Source organism: Rhinatrema bivittatum, chromosome 6 (assembly GCF_901001135.1).
Source record: "Rhinatrema bivittatum chromosome 6, aRhiBiv1.1, whole genome shotgun sequence".
NCBI lineage: Eukaryota > Metazoa > Chordata > Amphibia > Gymnophiona > Rhinatrematidae > Rhinatrema > Rhinatrema bivittatum.
Genome location: NC_042620.1, coordinates 115,616,974 through 115,627,923, shown reverse-complemented (window position 1 = coordinate 115,627,923; position 10,950 = coordinate 115,616,974). Strand labels below are relative to the sequence as shown.

The 10,950-nt window shown below is 41.8% G+C and overlaps 1 protein-coding gene across 4 annotated transcripts in view; it reads left to right on the top strand.

The window, feature by feature from the left end:
* The first annotated feature begins 8,280 nt into the window (after window positions 1-8,280).
* The window catches only part of GPR155 (G protein-coupled receptor 155), a 74,552-nt gene continuing 71,882 nt past the window's right edge, over window positions 8,281-10,950 (top strand). The window contains exon 1 of one of the 4 annotated variants that reach the window (XM_029605821.1): window positions 8,281-8,445. The gene's annotated coding sequence lies outside the window, so the exon portion shown is untranslated. Of the gene's footprint in view, window positions 8,446-8,621; window positions 8,772-10,950 lie in introns of those variants that run through there. The other 3 variants (XM_029605820.1, XM_029605817.1, XM_029605818.1) reach the window with 3 other exon arrangements.

Below are 10,950 nucleotides of genomic sequence, written 5' to 3'. Positions count from 1 at the left end.
AGCTCAATTCAGCAATTAATTACAAAGGAGGGAAAAAGTGAGGAAAAAAAATTATTTTTGGAGCCAACTCGTGACAGGGAGGGATCTGGACCACCGGATGTGCACCTCACGGTTTCCTGGGGTGCGGGCGTACTAAAGGGTCACTGATCCCCAGCCCCCCCCCCCCAAACCAAACCGGGTAGGGGCTACTCCCAAGCAACCCCGACCCCCTGGGAGACAGGCTCAATCTAGAATCAAGCAATAAAAAACCCTATAAAAAAAAAAAGTACAGGACCAACTGCAGGGTTCAAGCATCAGTCCACGGCTGGAGACAGAGAAATACTGAGGAACTGCAGTATTTCTTTGTTTCGCCCTTTGTTTCGCCCCTTCGTACAGCCCCGAGGAAGCCACGAGACATTCCCGCTGAAGAATTCCAAAGCCTTTAACTAAGGCCTAAGGTCCTGGACGACTGGACGAACGGAAACGCTGTATGGAGTAAGCCATCACTCATCTAGCCCCACACAACCTGCAATTCCACCAACCTGCAATACCACCATTATTTTTATGCAACTGCGCAACAACTAACCGGACTCATAACCTGTCGTAACTCCCATTGAAACTATCACACTCTGTGTTTGATTTATATGGGAATAACGCATTTACCATGTTTACCTCCCACATTCCAGTGCTGAAATACTCCAACTTTACAACCAATTCAACAAGAACGAAGATGGTTAACGCATGCTACACATCACTTATTCCTATTATGACGTCTCCCATCACGCAAATCATGGGCTTAATGACTTTCTCCATCCTTCTACTGAACACACAATCACTACTAAAAAAAGCCATACTATTAGGAGATATACTCTCTGATGAATCCCCGGACATTTGTGCCATAACAGAGACATGGCTCAAAAACACAGACACCCCAATAATAAATCAACTTCCAACAGATTCATATGATATATTCTCCATCCCGAGACCCAAAAAGAAGGGAGGGGGTATTCTACTGGCTGCTAAAAAGAAATTCAAACTCTCTCTGCAAACCAGCTCACCACCACACAAAATCGAAGTTGGATTATTTAAATCGAAAAACCTTCAAATTTGCTTAATTTATGCACCTCCGGGCATATTGGAAAAGAACCCCTCTTCTCTTACGGAATATATCACCAAATTCGTTAACATAAACTTACCAACCATCATCCTAGGCAACCTTAACTTACACTTCGACCGCGACCCGCTCACACCAGCATGTGAAGCAATTCTCTCCACTCTCAGGGCAATGGGATTTACACAATCTGTCTCAGGCCCAACGCATAATGCAGGGCACACACTGGACGTGATATTCACGAACTCAGTAATCCGCACGAAACCCCCCAAATGCACGCCCATAACATGGTCAGACCATTACAGAGTAAATACTAGCTGCACAGTAAATAGTAACCTGAATACTACTCACCCTAAATTGAGAACTATTGAATTCACGAAAAAAGGCCAAATGGAGGAAATCATTGAAGCACTCACAGATGACTTCCATAAAATAGATCTCACAGACGCCAACTCAGCTTGTTCGTCCTGGCACCAACTCACAAGTGACATTGCAAATCGACTATGCCCCCTGATCACAAAAGAAATCAACTCAGAGAAGAAAGATAAAAAACCATGGTACACCACGGACCTCAGAAACATGAAACGAGAACTCCGTAAACTGGAAAAGAAATGGCACAGAAACCAAGAATCAACTTATCTACAAAAATTTAAATCGCTACTACACAAGTATAGAAAATCAACTGATGAAGCCAAGAAAAACTTCTACGCGTCAAAAATTCATCAATACCAATTCAATCCACGTGCCCTCTTCCAATACGTCTCTAGCTTAATCACTCATTCAATTAACATCTACTCTGAAAATGAGGATAAAAATAAATGTGAGAAATTGGCCTCCTATTTCCAGGACAAGATTACTAATATAATGGCTCGATTTTCCACCCCTGTCCTGCCGGTAAATCTACTGCCCACAAACACCACAAGCACTGCACCCATACTTGCAAACTTCATCTACATTACAAATTGAAGCTATTATAAAAAAAATAAAACTGGCCCTACACCCAATTGATATCATGCCAACAAAAACACTCCTGGCCATTCCAACTAGAATTGCACCGGCTATTTCTAACATCATAAACAAATCCATAACAGATGGGGTTTTTCCTACTCAACTTAAACACGCCATTATCAAGCCTACTCTCAAAAAACCTGATCTAGATCCCTCTGAACCGGCAAACTATCGGCCAGTCTCGAATCTCCCATTATTATCAAAAATCCTAGAAAAAGTCATAAATAAACAACTCACTGACTTTCTAGACGAAAATCAACTACTTTTCCCTTCGCAATATGGATTCCGGAAGAACCATAGCACCGAAACTTTGCTCGTGTCCCTCTCTGACTCCATTCTCAAAAATATGGATACTGGTCACTCTTATCTTCTGGCGCTTCTGGACATCTCTTCTGCGTTTGATACTGTAAACCACAATATCCTCTCCTCTCTACTCTCACAAATTGGCATCAATGGCTCTGCATTATGCTGGATCCAATCGTTTTTAAAAGACAGGATATACAGTGTCAAGATAGGACACCAAACCTCTAAACCCAGAAATCTAGCACAAGGTGTCCCACAAGGGTCCTCACTGTCATCAACTCTATTCAATGTTTATCTATCTCCACTATGTAAACTGCTGGTTAAATTGGATCTCCGCCATTTTATATACGCCGACGACGTGCAGATCCTCATTCCTATCAATGATTCACTGGACAAAGCGCTGAAAACTTGGGACTCGGCCCTTGCTGAAATAAAAGAGCTACTCATGGAAAAATGTCTTGCAATAAACACTAACACGACGGAACTCCTCAACATCACACCGAACAAGAACAACAATGCTAACACATCATCTATCCTTACAGCTGACAGCCTCCATCTAAAGCAGGTCCGCAGCCTGGGGGTCATGATTGACAATCACTTCTCCTTTAAAAACTTTATCTCATCTACTATTAAAAGTGGCTTCTTTAAGTTACTTACGCTGAAAAGAATTAGACCTCTTTTACATGCTCAGGACTTCCGGACAGTGTTGCAAGCCACAATCTTACCAAAACTAGACTATTGTAACGCACTTCTGCTGGGTCTCCCAAAAAACGTAATTCAACCTTTGCAGATGCTTCAAAATGCTGCTGTTCGCATACTAACTAATACCCGAAGACACGAACACATCACCCCTGCCCTAATGTTTCTACATTGGCTTCCTGTAACGTTCAGGATCACTTTTAAAGTGCTCTCTCTCATCCATAAATCAATACACAACCAAGAGATGCAATGGTTCTCTGATCAGTTTTTTTTCCACACATCTAATAGACCAATTAGGAATATCCACAAAGCCAAATTAGCTGCTCATCCACTCAAACACATCAAGCACGTATCCACAAGAGAACGTTCCTTCTCTATTGCTGGGATCAACTTATGGAACAATATGCCATTGGACTTACGTTGTGAACCCTGCCACAAAACGTTCAAACAAAACCTCAAAACTTGGTTGTTTGAACAAGCATACCATAGATGATCAATGTCTAATTTAAAAAAAAAAATTAATTTTCTGTATAAAGTTGTCAACTACTGTTGAAGTTAATTGTTCACATTCCTATTTACTGTTATATGCAAAACCTGTGCTATTTATTGTTTTATTACTGTATTACTTGTTACTTGTAAAGCATTGTGCTATGTTATTGTTTTCTGTAAACCGAGGTGATGTAGACCTTTACGTACCGCGGTATATAAAAAATCTCCAATAAATAAATAAATAAATTTAAAAAAAAACCCTAAAAAAAAAAAAAAAAAAGTACAGGACCAACTGCAGGGTTCAAGCATCAGTCCACGGCTGGAGACAGAGAAATACTGAGGAACTGCAGGGGCATCAGGATATATAAAGTAGTGTCAGTTTTACTCTCTGTCTCCGTCTGCTGGCACAGATGTATGAACCCAGGAGTCTGGACTGATCCGGTACATACAGGGAACCCTCTGTGCCTACCTCCACACAGGGACCTTCTCCGGCAAGGACCGATCCTCCACGAAGACCCGACTCAATTCTCTCTTACGGTCTGGCCATTGAGATGACTCGCCTGAAGAAAAGCGGATACTCTAAGGCAGTGATTGACACCTTGCTTCGAGCATGCAAGTTCTCCACATCACTAGCTTACATACGAATAGGGAGAGTACTCGAAGCCTGGTGTGAGGACTGCGAGATCCTTCCGCGGACAGTCAAAATTCCCAAGATCCTGGAATTTCTGCAGGACGGCTTGAATAAGGGGTTGTCCCCCAAGGTTCAGGTGGCCGCGCTGGCCTGCTTCAGAACCAAAGTGGATGGCATCAGCCTATCAACCCATCCAGATGTTTCCCACTTCCTGAGAGGGGTCAAACAAATCCAACCACCCTTAAAGTGGCCGCTGCCCCTATGGAATCTCAATCTAGTACTAGACTTCCTAGCGGGAACTTCCTTCAGACCAACACGCGGTCTGTCACCTCGGCTCCTGACCCTGAAGACTGCATTCCTATTGGCAATATGTTCAGCCCGTCGCATCTCCGAGCTTCAAGCGCTATCCTGTCAGGAACCGTTCCTCAGGTTCACACCGGGAACCATACAGCTACTCACTGTCCCCTCCTTTCTACCGAAAGTGGTTTCTTAGCAGTGAGATGGTTTGGTTTAGATGAAACTATCTCCAGACAAACATAAGGACTCTGAAGACTCACGCCGTCTTCGCCATCTAAACGTCGGCAGACTCCTAGTCCGATACCTGGAAAGATCGGAATCTGTGCGAAAGACGGACCACCTATTCACTCTCTACAGCGGAAAGAAACAGAATGTCATAATGCTTCTGTATTGCTCCATGGTGAGACCGCACCTTGAATACTGTGTACAATTCTAGTCGCTGCATCTCAAAACAAATATAATTGCACTGGAGAAAGTTCAGAGAAGGGTGACCAAAATGATAAAGAGAATGGAATGGCTCCCCTATGAAGAAAGGCTAAAGAGGTTAAGGCTGTTCAGCTTGAAGAAGAGACAGATGAGGGGGGATATGATAAAGATCTACAAAATCATGAAAGGCGTTGACTGGGTAAATGTGAATTGGTTATTTACTCTTTCAGGTAATAGAAAGACTAGGGGGCACTCCATGAAATTAGCAAGTAGCACATTTAAAACAAATTGGAGAAAATTCTTTTTCACTCAACATAAAGTTATGATCTGAAATTCATTGCCAGAGGATGTGGTTAAAGGACCCTTAGTTTGATCCAGTATGACAGATCTTATGTTTATTTACTTATTTCGATTTATATTCTGCTTTTTGCACTTTTTTCAGCACTTCAAAGTGGATTACATTCAGGTACTGTAGGTACTATGGTCTGTATGTTCTGCCCATCTGGAGCTAAAGCACTGAGAGACAGATTCATCATCATCATTCTTTTATTTCTTCCAACGTACCATTTCTTAATGTCCAAAGCTGATTATAACAATAAAAATGCATATAATAATAAAAGCACATTAACCCAAAACAACTAGCACAAATACAGAACATATAAAAAAATGAATACAACAAAATGTATCATATTAGAAGATACCACCTAGGAAAAGGATCTGGCCATCATCCTAGAGAATGTATTTAAATCCAAGGCTCAGTGTGCAGCAGCAATCAAAAAAGCAAACAATGTTAGTCTCAATAATTCCTATCATAATTCCTCTGTATAGTTCCATGGTGTGACCGCTCCTAGAATACTGTGTGCAATTCTGCTTGTTACATCTCAGAAAAGATATAGCAGAACTGGAAAAGGTTCAGAGGAAGGCGACCAAAATGATAATAGGAATGGAATGGCTCCCATATGAGGAAAGTCTAAAGAAGTTAGAGCTCTTCACCATGAAAGAGATACAACAGAGGTCTATGATATCATGAATGGACTAGAAAAGGTAAATGAAAATTAGTTCACTCTTTCAAAAAATAAGACTAGGGGACACTGCTTAAAGTTATTAAACAGCACGTTCAAAACAAATCAGAGAAAATATTTTTTTTCACTCAATGCACAGCTAAGTTCTGGAAATCATTGCCAGAGGATGTGATAAAGGCAGTTAACATAGCTGGGTTACAAATGGTTTGGACAAGTTCCTGCAGAAAATGACCAGAAATTGTTAGATAGACTTGAGGAAAGCCACTGTTTATCTTTAGCAGCATGGGATCTATCCTCTCTTTGGGATCCTGCCAGATATTTTTGACCTGGTTTGGCTACTGCTGGAAATAGGATACTAGGCTTGATGGACCATTGGTCTGACCCATTATGCAGTTATTATGTAAAAATACAAAACGCAATATCATAAATGCTCCGGAGACTATATTTACAAACTAAAATCTCGAAGAAAAAAAAACAAGGCACTGAACAACTCAAAACATATCTCTCCCATCCACTATACCAAAAATCAAAATAAACAAGTTCTCTGCAGAATGACACTGCACCAGTTTAGACTCAATCAGCCAAAGGTCTGCAAACTGTGTCCTTGGTTGCAGACTACATTTGGCTGCCACCTAGCCTCTGGCGCTTACATTTTCATTCTAAGCAGAATACTTAAGAGCTGCAGAGAAAGTAAGAATAGTCAGTCCGTGTTCACAGAAACACACCTAATAATGCATGTAGAGCAGAATTAAGATGCCCCTCCTTATTACTCACCAAGAAAGAATATTTAAATTCTGGTGTCATCTCAATAAAAATGACATAAACTCCCTCCACTACCAGGCACTCCATAAAGTAACACAAAACCCTGGAACAAAAACCACTATGCAGAAAATCTATCATACCAAACTAGCCTTAACACCAGGAACTCAAACAGCGATAATCCTTTGTATGAAAAGCTGGCAATACAAATATTGCAATGTATCCTGGATCGCCAATATACCTCCTAATCGGGCCCATACAGAAAAACCCACGGGAGAGCTGGCAAGGGCCCAGGCCACTTTCCTTGGCGTGCGATTCAGTATTGGCCCATATGCAAATGAGGGCCTGCGGTAAAAGGAGGTGCTAGGGACACTAGCGCGTTCCTAGCGCCTCCTTTTTGACAGAAGCGGTGGCTGTCAGCGGCTTTGACAGCTGATGCTCAATTTTACCGGCTTCTTTTCTCGAACCTGCTGACAGCCAGGGGTTCGGAAAACGGACGCCGACTAAATTGAACATCCGTCTTCCAACCCGTGGGCACATTTGAAATTTTTTTTTTTAATTTTGGATTTTTTTTTATTTTTGGGGCCTCCGATTTAATATCGCTATGATATTAAGGCAGAGGGTGTATAGAAAAGCAGTTTTCTCTGCTTTTCTGTACACTTTCCTGGTGCTGGCAGAAATTAACGCCTGCCTTTGGCAAGCGTTAATTTCTGAAAGTAAAATGTGTGGCAGAATAGCTGACAGACAGATCCTCAGCAAGAAACATGCAGGCAGAAACTGAACTGGCAACTCCAATAAGCCAAAAACTATATCCAATCCAACACTGGAGAAACAGAAATGCATTTTCTCCAGATTTATGCAAAATACAAAGATATCAGTGATGCCCATTTCCCAAAGCTAATAGAAATTCAAAAACTTTTCACAAAACAATGAATAGGAATGGCTTATATAATCCTGGGGGAAAACAGGAGAAATAGCTTTAGCAGCAAAATATGTACCGTAGTATCCTAAATCTGCCCAGGTACAGTATGGACCAGCACCAGAACCTGACATGTCCTGAATATTATACTTTTTGGAACTTGTAACGTTGCTTTACTATTATGTAACACTTTCCTTTCTTCCCCTTTTATTTTGATCATCCTGTACATTTCTTTGGTAACACATGTACAATTGTTATGCCAATAAATTTATCTGAATCTAGTCCTCATCTTTTTCTTACTGTCTGCATCATACATCGAAATCTCTGGACAGAGAGTCCTGTGTGACAATTGAAGTGTTGCAATGTAGAGGAAAAGTATTAGAGAAGAAAAGGACATCTGAGTCGAGCTTAAGGATTGTATATTTTGGGAGGCATGGAGGCTAGGGAAGGGGGATCAGAGCGCAATAATTACTCTTATCGTGATTCACCGTTATTAGCAGGCGGACTCGAGGGCCCTGGTTTCTCCCATCCATATTCCATTCGCTCCTCCCTCCAACCTGTCATTGGCCACCAGGCTACGCCGTCACCGCCCCTTTGCTCTCTTACCGGTTTTTCATTGGCTGCTGCGCCTCTCACTCTGTAGACGTTACGCCCCCATTTTAGGAAGTTCATGTGGTTTGGATCCGGTTTTGTTGTAGGGGGGTATCTGCGATCGCCTGGAAGAGTCGTGGTTTGCTTTGGGGCGTGGGTTTCAAGATGCTGGACCGATGCAGAGCTGAACGGATGGTGCTCAGGCAGGAAGGTGAGAGCGCTGCTGCTGCTGCTGTTGTAAGGAAGGGTAGGGGTCCTTGGCAGAGTCAGTAAATAAACAAGCGCTCCTTTCCTCCCCCCCCCCCCCCCCCCGCAAAGATTGGGGGGTCTGGGAAATGGATTCTCAGGAAGCTTTGCAATAAAAAGAAAAAATGAGGTCCTGTGGCACCTGGCTTCCTCGACCTTGCAAATGCTGTGGAACTATGTCAAATGCAAACCCTAATAGTTTATGCGGGGCCTACGCTGCGACCCCATACAACGTGCTCCCATGACCATTGGGGTTGGCCGGAAATTGGGAGCTGCAGATCCCTTTGAAAGGTACGAGGATACCTTTTATTGTAGCCTGCCTGGGGTGAATTTCTTATTCAATTAAAGCGAGTAATCTAAACCATAAAAAAAAAATGTGAGCTTGATCCAAAGCAGTAGAAAACGAGCGTTTGGGACCCGCCTTCAGATCTAGAGAGAGATGTACTGAAGGGAAGGAGAAATTCTTTGACGTACGTTTCCTGTAGGGGTCAATTTAGAGGGTGTTAATTTTTTATTGAAAATCCAAAGAATTTGGCCTCTTGCATAAAATGTTTTGCAACCGTGCTTGTTAATTATCCTGATAAAGGCAGAGAGTAGAGAACTGTACAGCATTTAGAAGAATCCTCTCCTATGTTTTAATGAAGAAAGAAAATGGTGTAACTGGCAGATTGACAATCAGTATATTGCAGTAAGCTGTGACATCTATTTTTAATGCATTTTTTTCCAGGTAAACATGGCCTACTGTGATGATTTTTCTATTGTTGATAATGTTGCTGCCACAGAAATTGAAAAGTAAAAATATTAATTAGTTGGTCTTGGTAATTCTTAACGAGATCTTTTACTCCTTTTTGAAGCATATTTTGAATGTTTTCTGAAGCAAGAGTTAGACTTAGAAATGCCAGATGGAAAGAATTTGTACATGGGTACAGTTACTTTTAAACTGGCACGTGTGTGTGCACGCGCGCATTCATTGGCCTGTGCCCAGGCAGGGATGCTGCGATTTTATAACATGTACATACCCGCATGTTATAACACAGTATGGCTGCGTGCATATGTGTACTCCATTTTAAGTGAGTGCGCACAAATCCCACTTCTACCACATTAAATGGGATTTTAAAAGGGATGTGTGCTGATGCCATTGCTGCTAAAACCAGTTCATTCCCAGTTTGCCCAATTAAGGGATAGGTCTTCCAAACCTCTCTAGTTTAATAGCCTTCTTTCATCCCTGTTAGCCCAGACCTTTAAAACCCTGCTGATCTGCCTAGATTTTTTTTGTTTGTTTGTTTTATCACTTACATGTCATCTATAACAGAAATAGTTACATGGTAGGGGGACCCTGGCATGTGCCAGTGTGCATAAGGGTTTATGCACAAATTTCAGGTTACAATCCCAGAGTGCCCATGCTCTGCCCCTTCATGAAAACATTTCATTTGTGCACTCAGTGGGAGTATGTGCATATCCGGGTGGCTTTTAAAATCCTCTTGGCGCGTGCAAGCCTGACATAGTCACACATCCCTAATTGATGTGCACTTTGGGCTTTTAAAATTCACCTGTAAGAGTTTTAATATAAAACATAAGTTCCATATGTATTACAAAACTGTCTTGGGTTGGGAATCATGGAAACAGGTTTGACTGCAAGAGAGGGGCCTAGTGATTGGGCTCAATGGTGATTTACTGCTGGGTCACCAACCTGGAACCTTTTTGAACTTGCTTCCTAATGCCCATTGGAGGAAAATTGGAAGATGGAGGCTGCAACTGGCCTTGAGCCAAGTTCCTTTAAGAGAAGTGCCATTAAATAGGCTGGAGATCAGGATTCAAATCCAGCTTTGCCCACTGATAACTCCTTGCAATCTTGGGAAACTCATTTTATCTTCCATTGTCTTTAAGTATCCACTTTCATAGTAAGCTCTTTTGGATAGGGACTTGAACCTGTATGCAATTTGTTATAAATTTCACTGGTGTAGATCGCTATACAAATACTGAAATTTTAAAATAAAACCTGACCAAGAGTGTCTGGGAAATGTGCATTTGATGTCATGCTGCCACTTCTAGACGTGCAGACATGTATTTCAAACCAGAAGTCTGTTTCATTTCTGGTTTTCAAGGACACAGAAGTCTAAGAGGCACTATAGTAGTTTGGCAGTTTCAAGTTTGCTTTGCAGAAATAATTGCATAATCCTGTCAAGTTGAACCAGGCTATGAAATGGTGACTGCATATTTTTCAGCTTCTGAATGTTTTAACCTACAGTTAGACTTACAAAGTCCAGATTGGTTTTCCTCAAGCTGATCCTGGAGCACTCCTTAGCCAGTCTGGTTTTCAGAATATCCACTAGAAATATTCTCTTGAGAGAGAGTTGCATGCAAATAAAATTTGCATGCATTGCTTTCATTTGATCATTTGCATGCAACTCTTGTCTCATGCATATTTCTTGTGGGTATCCTGAAAACCAGACTGGCTAAGGAGTAGTCT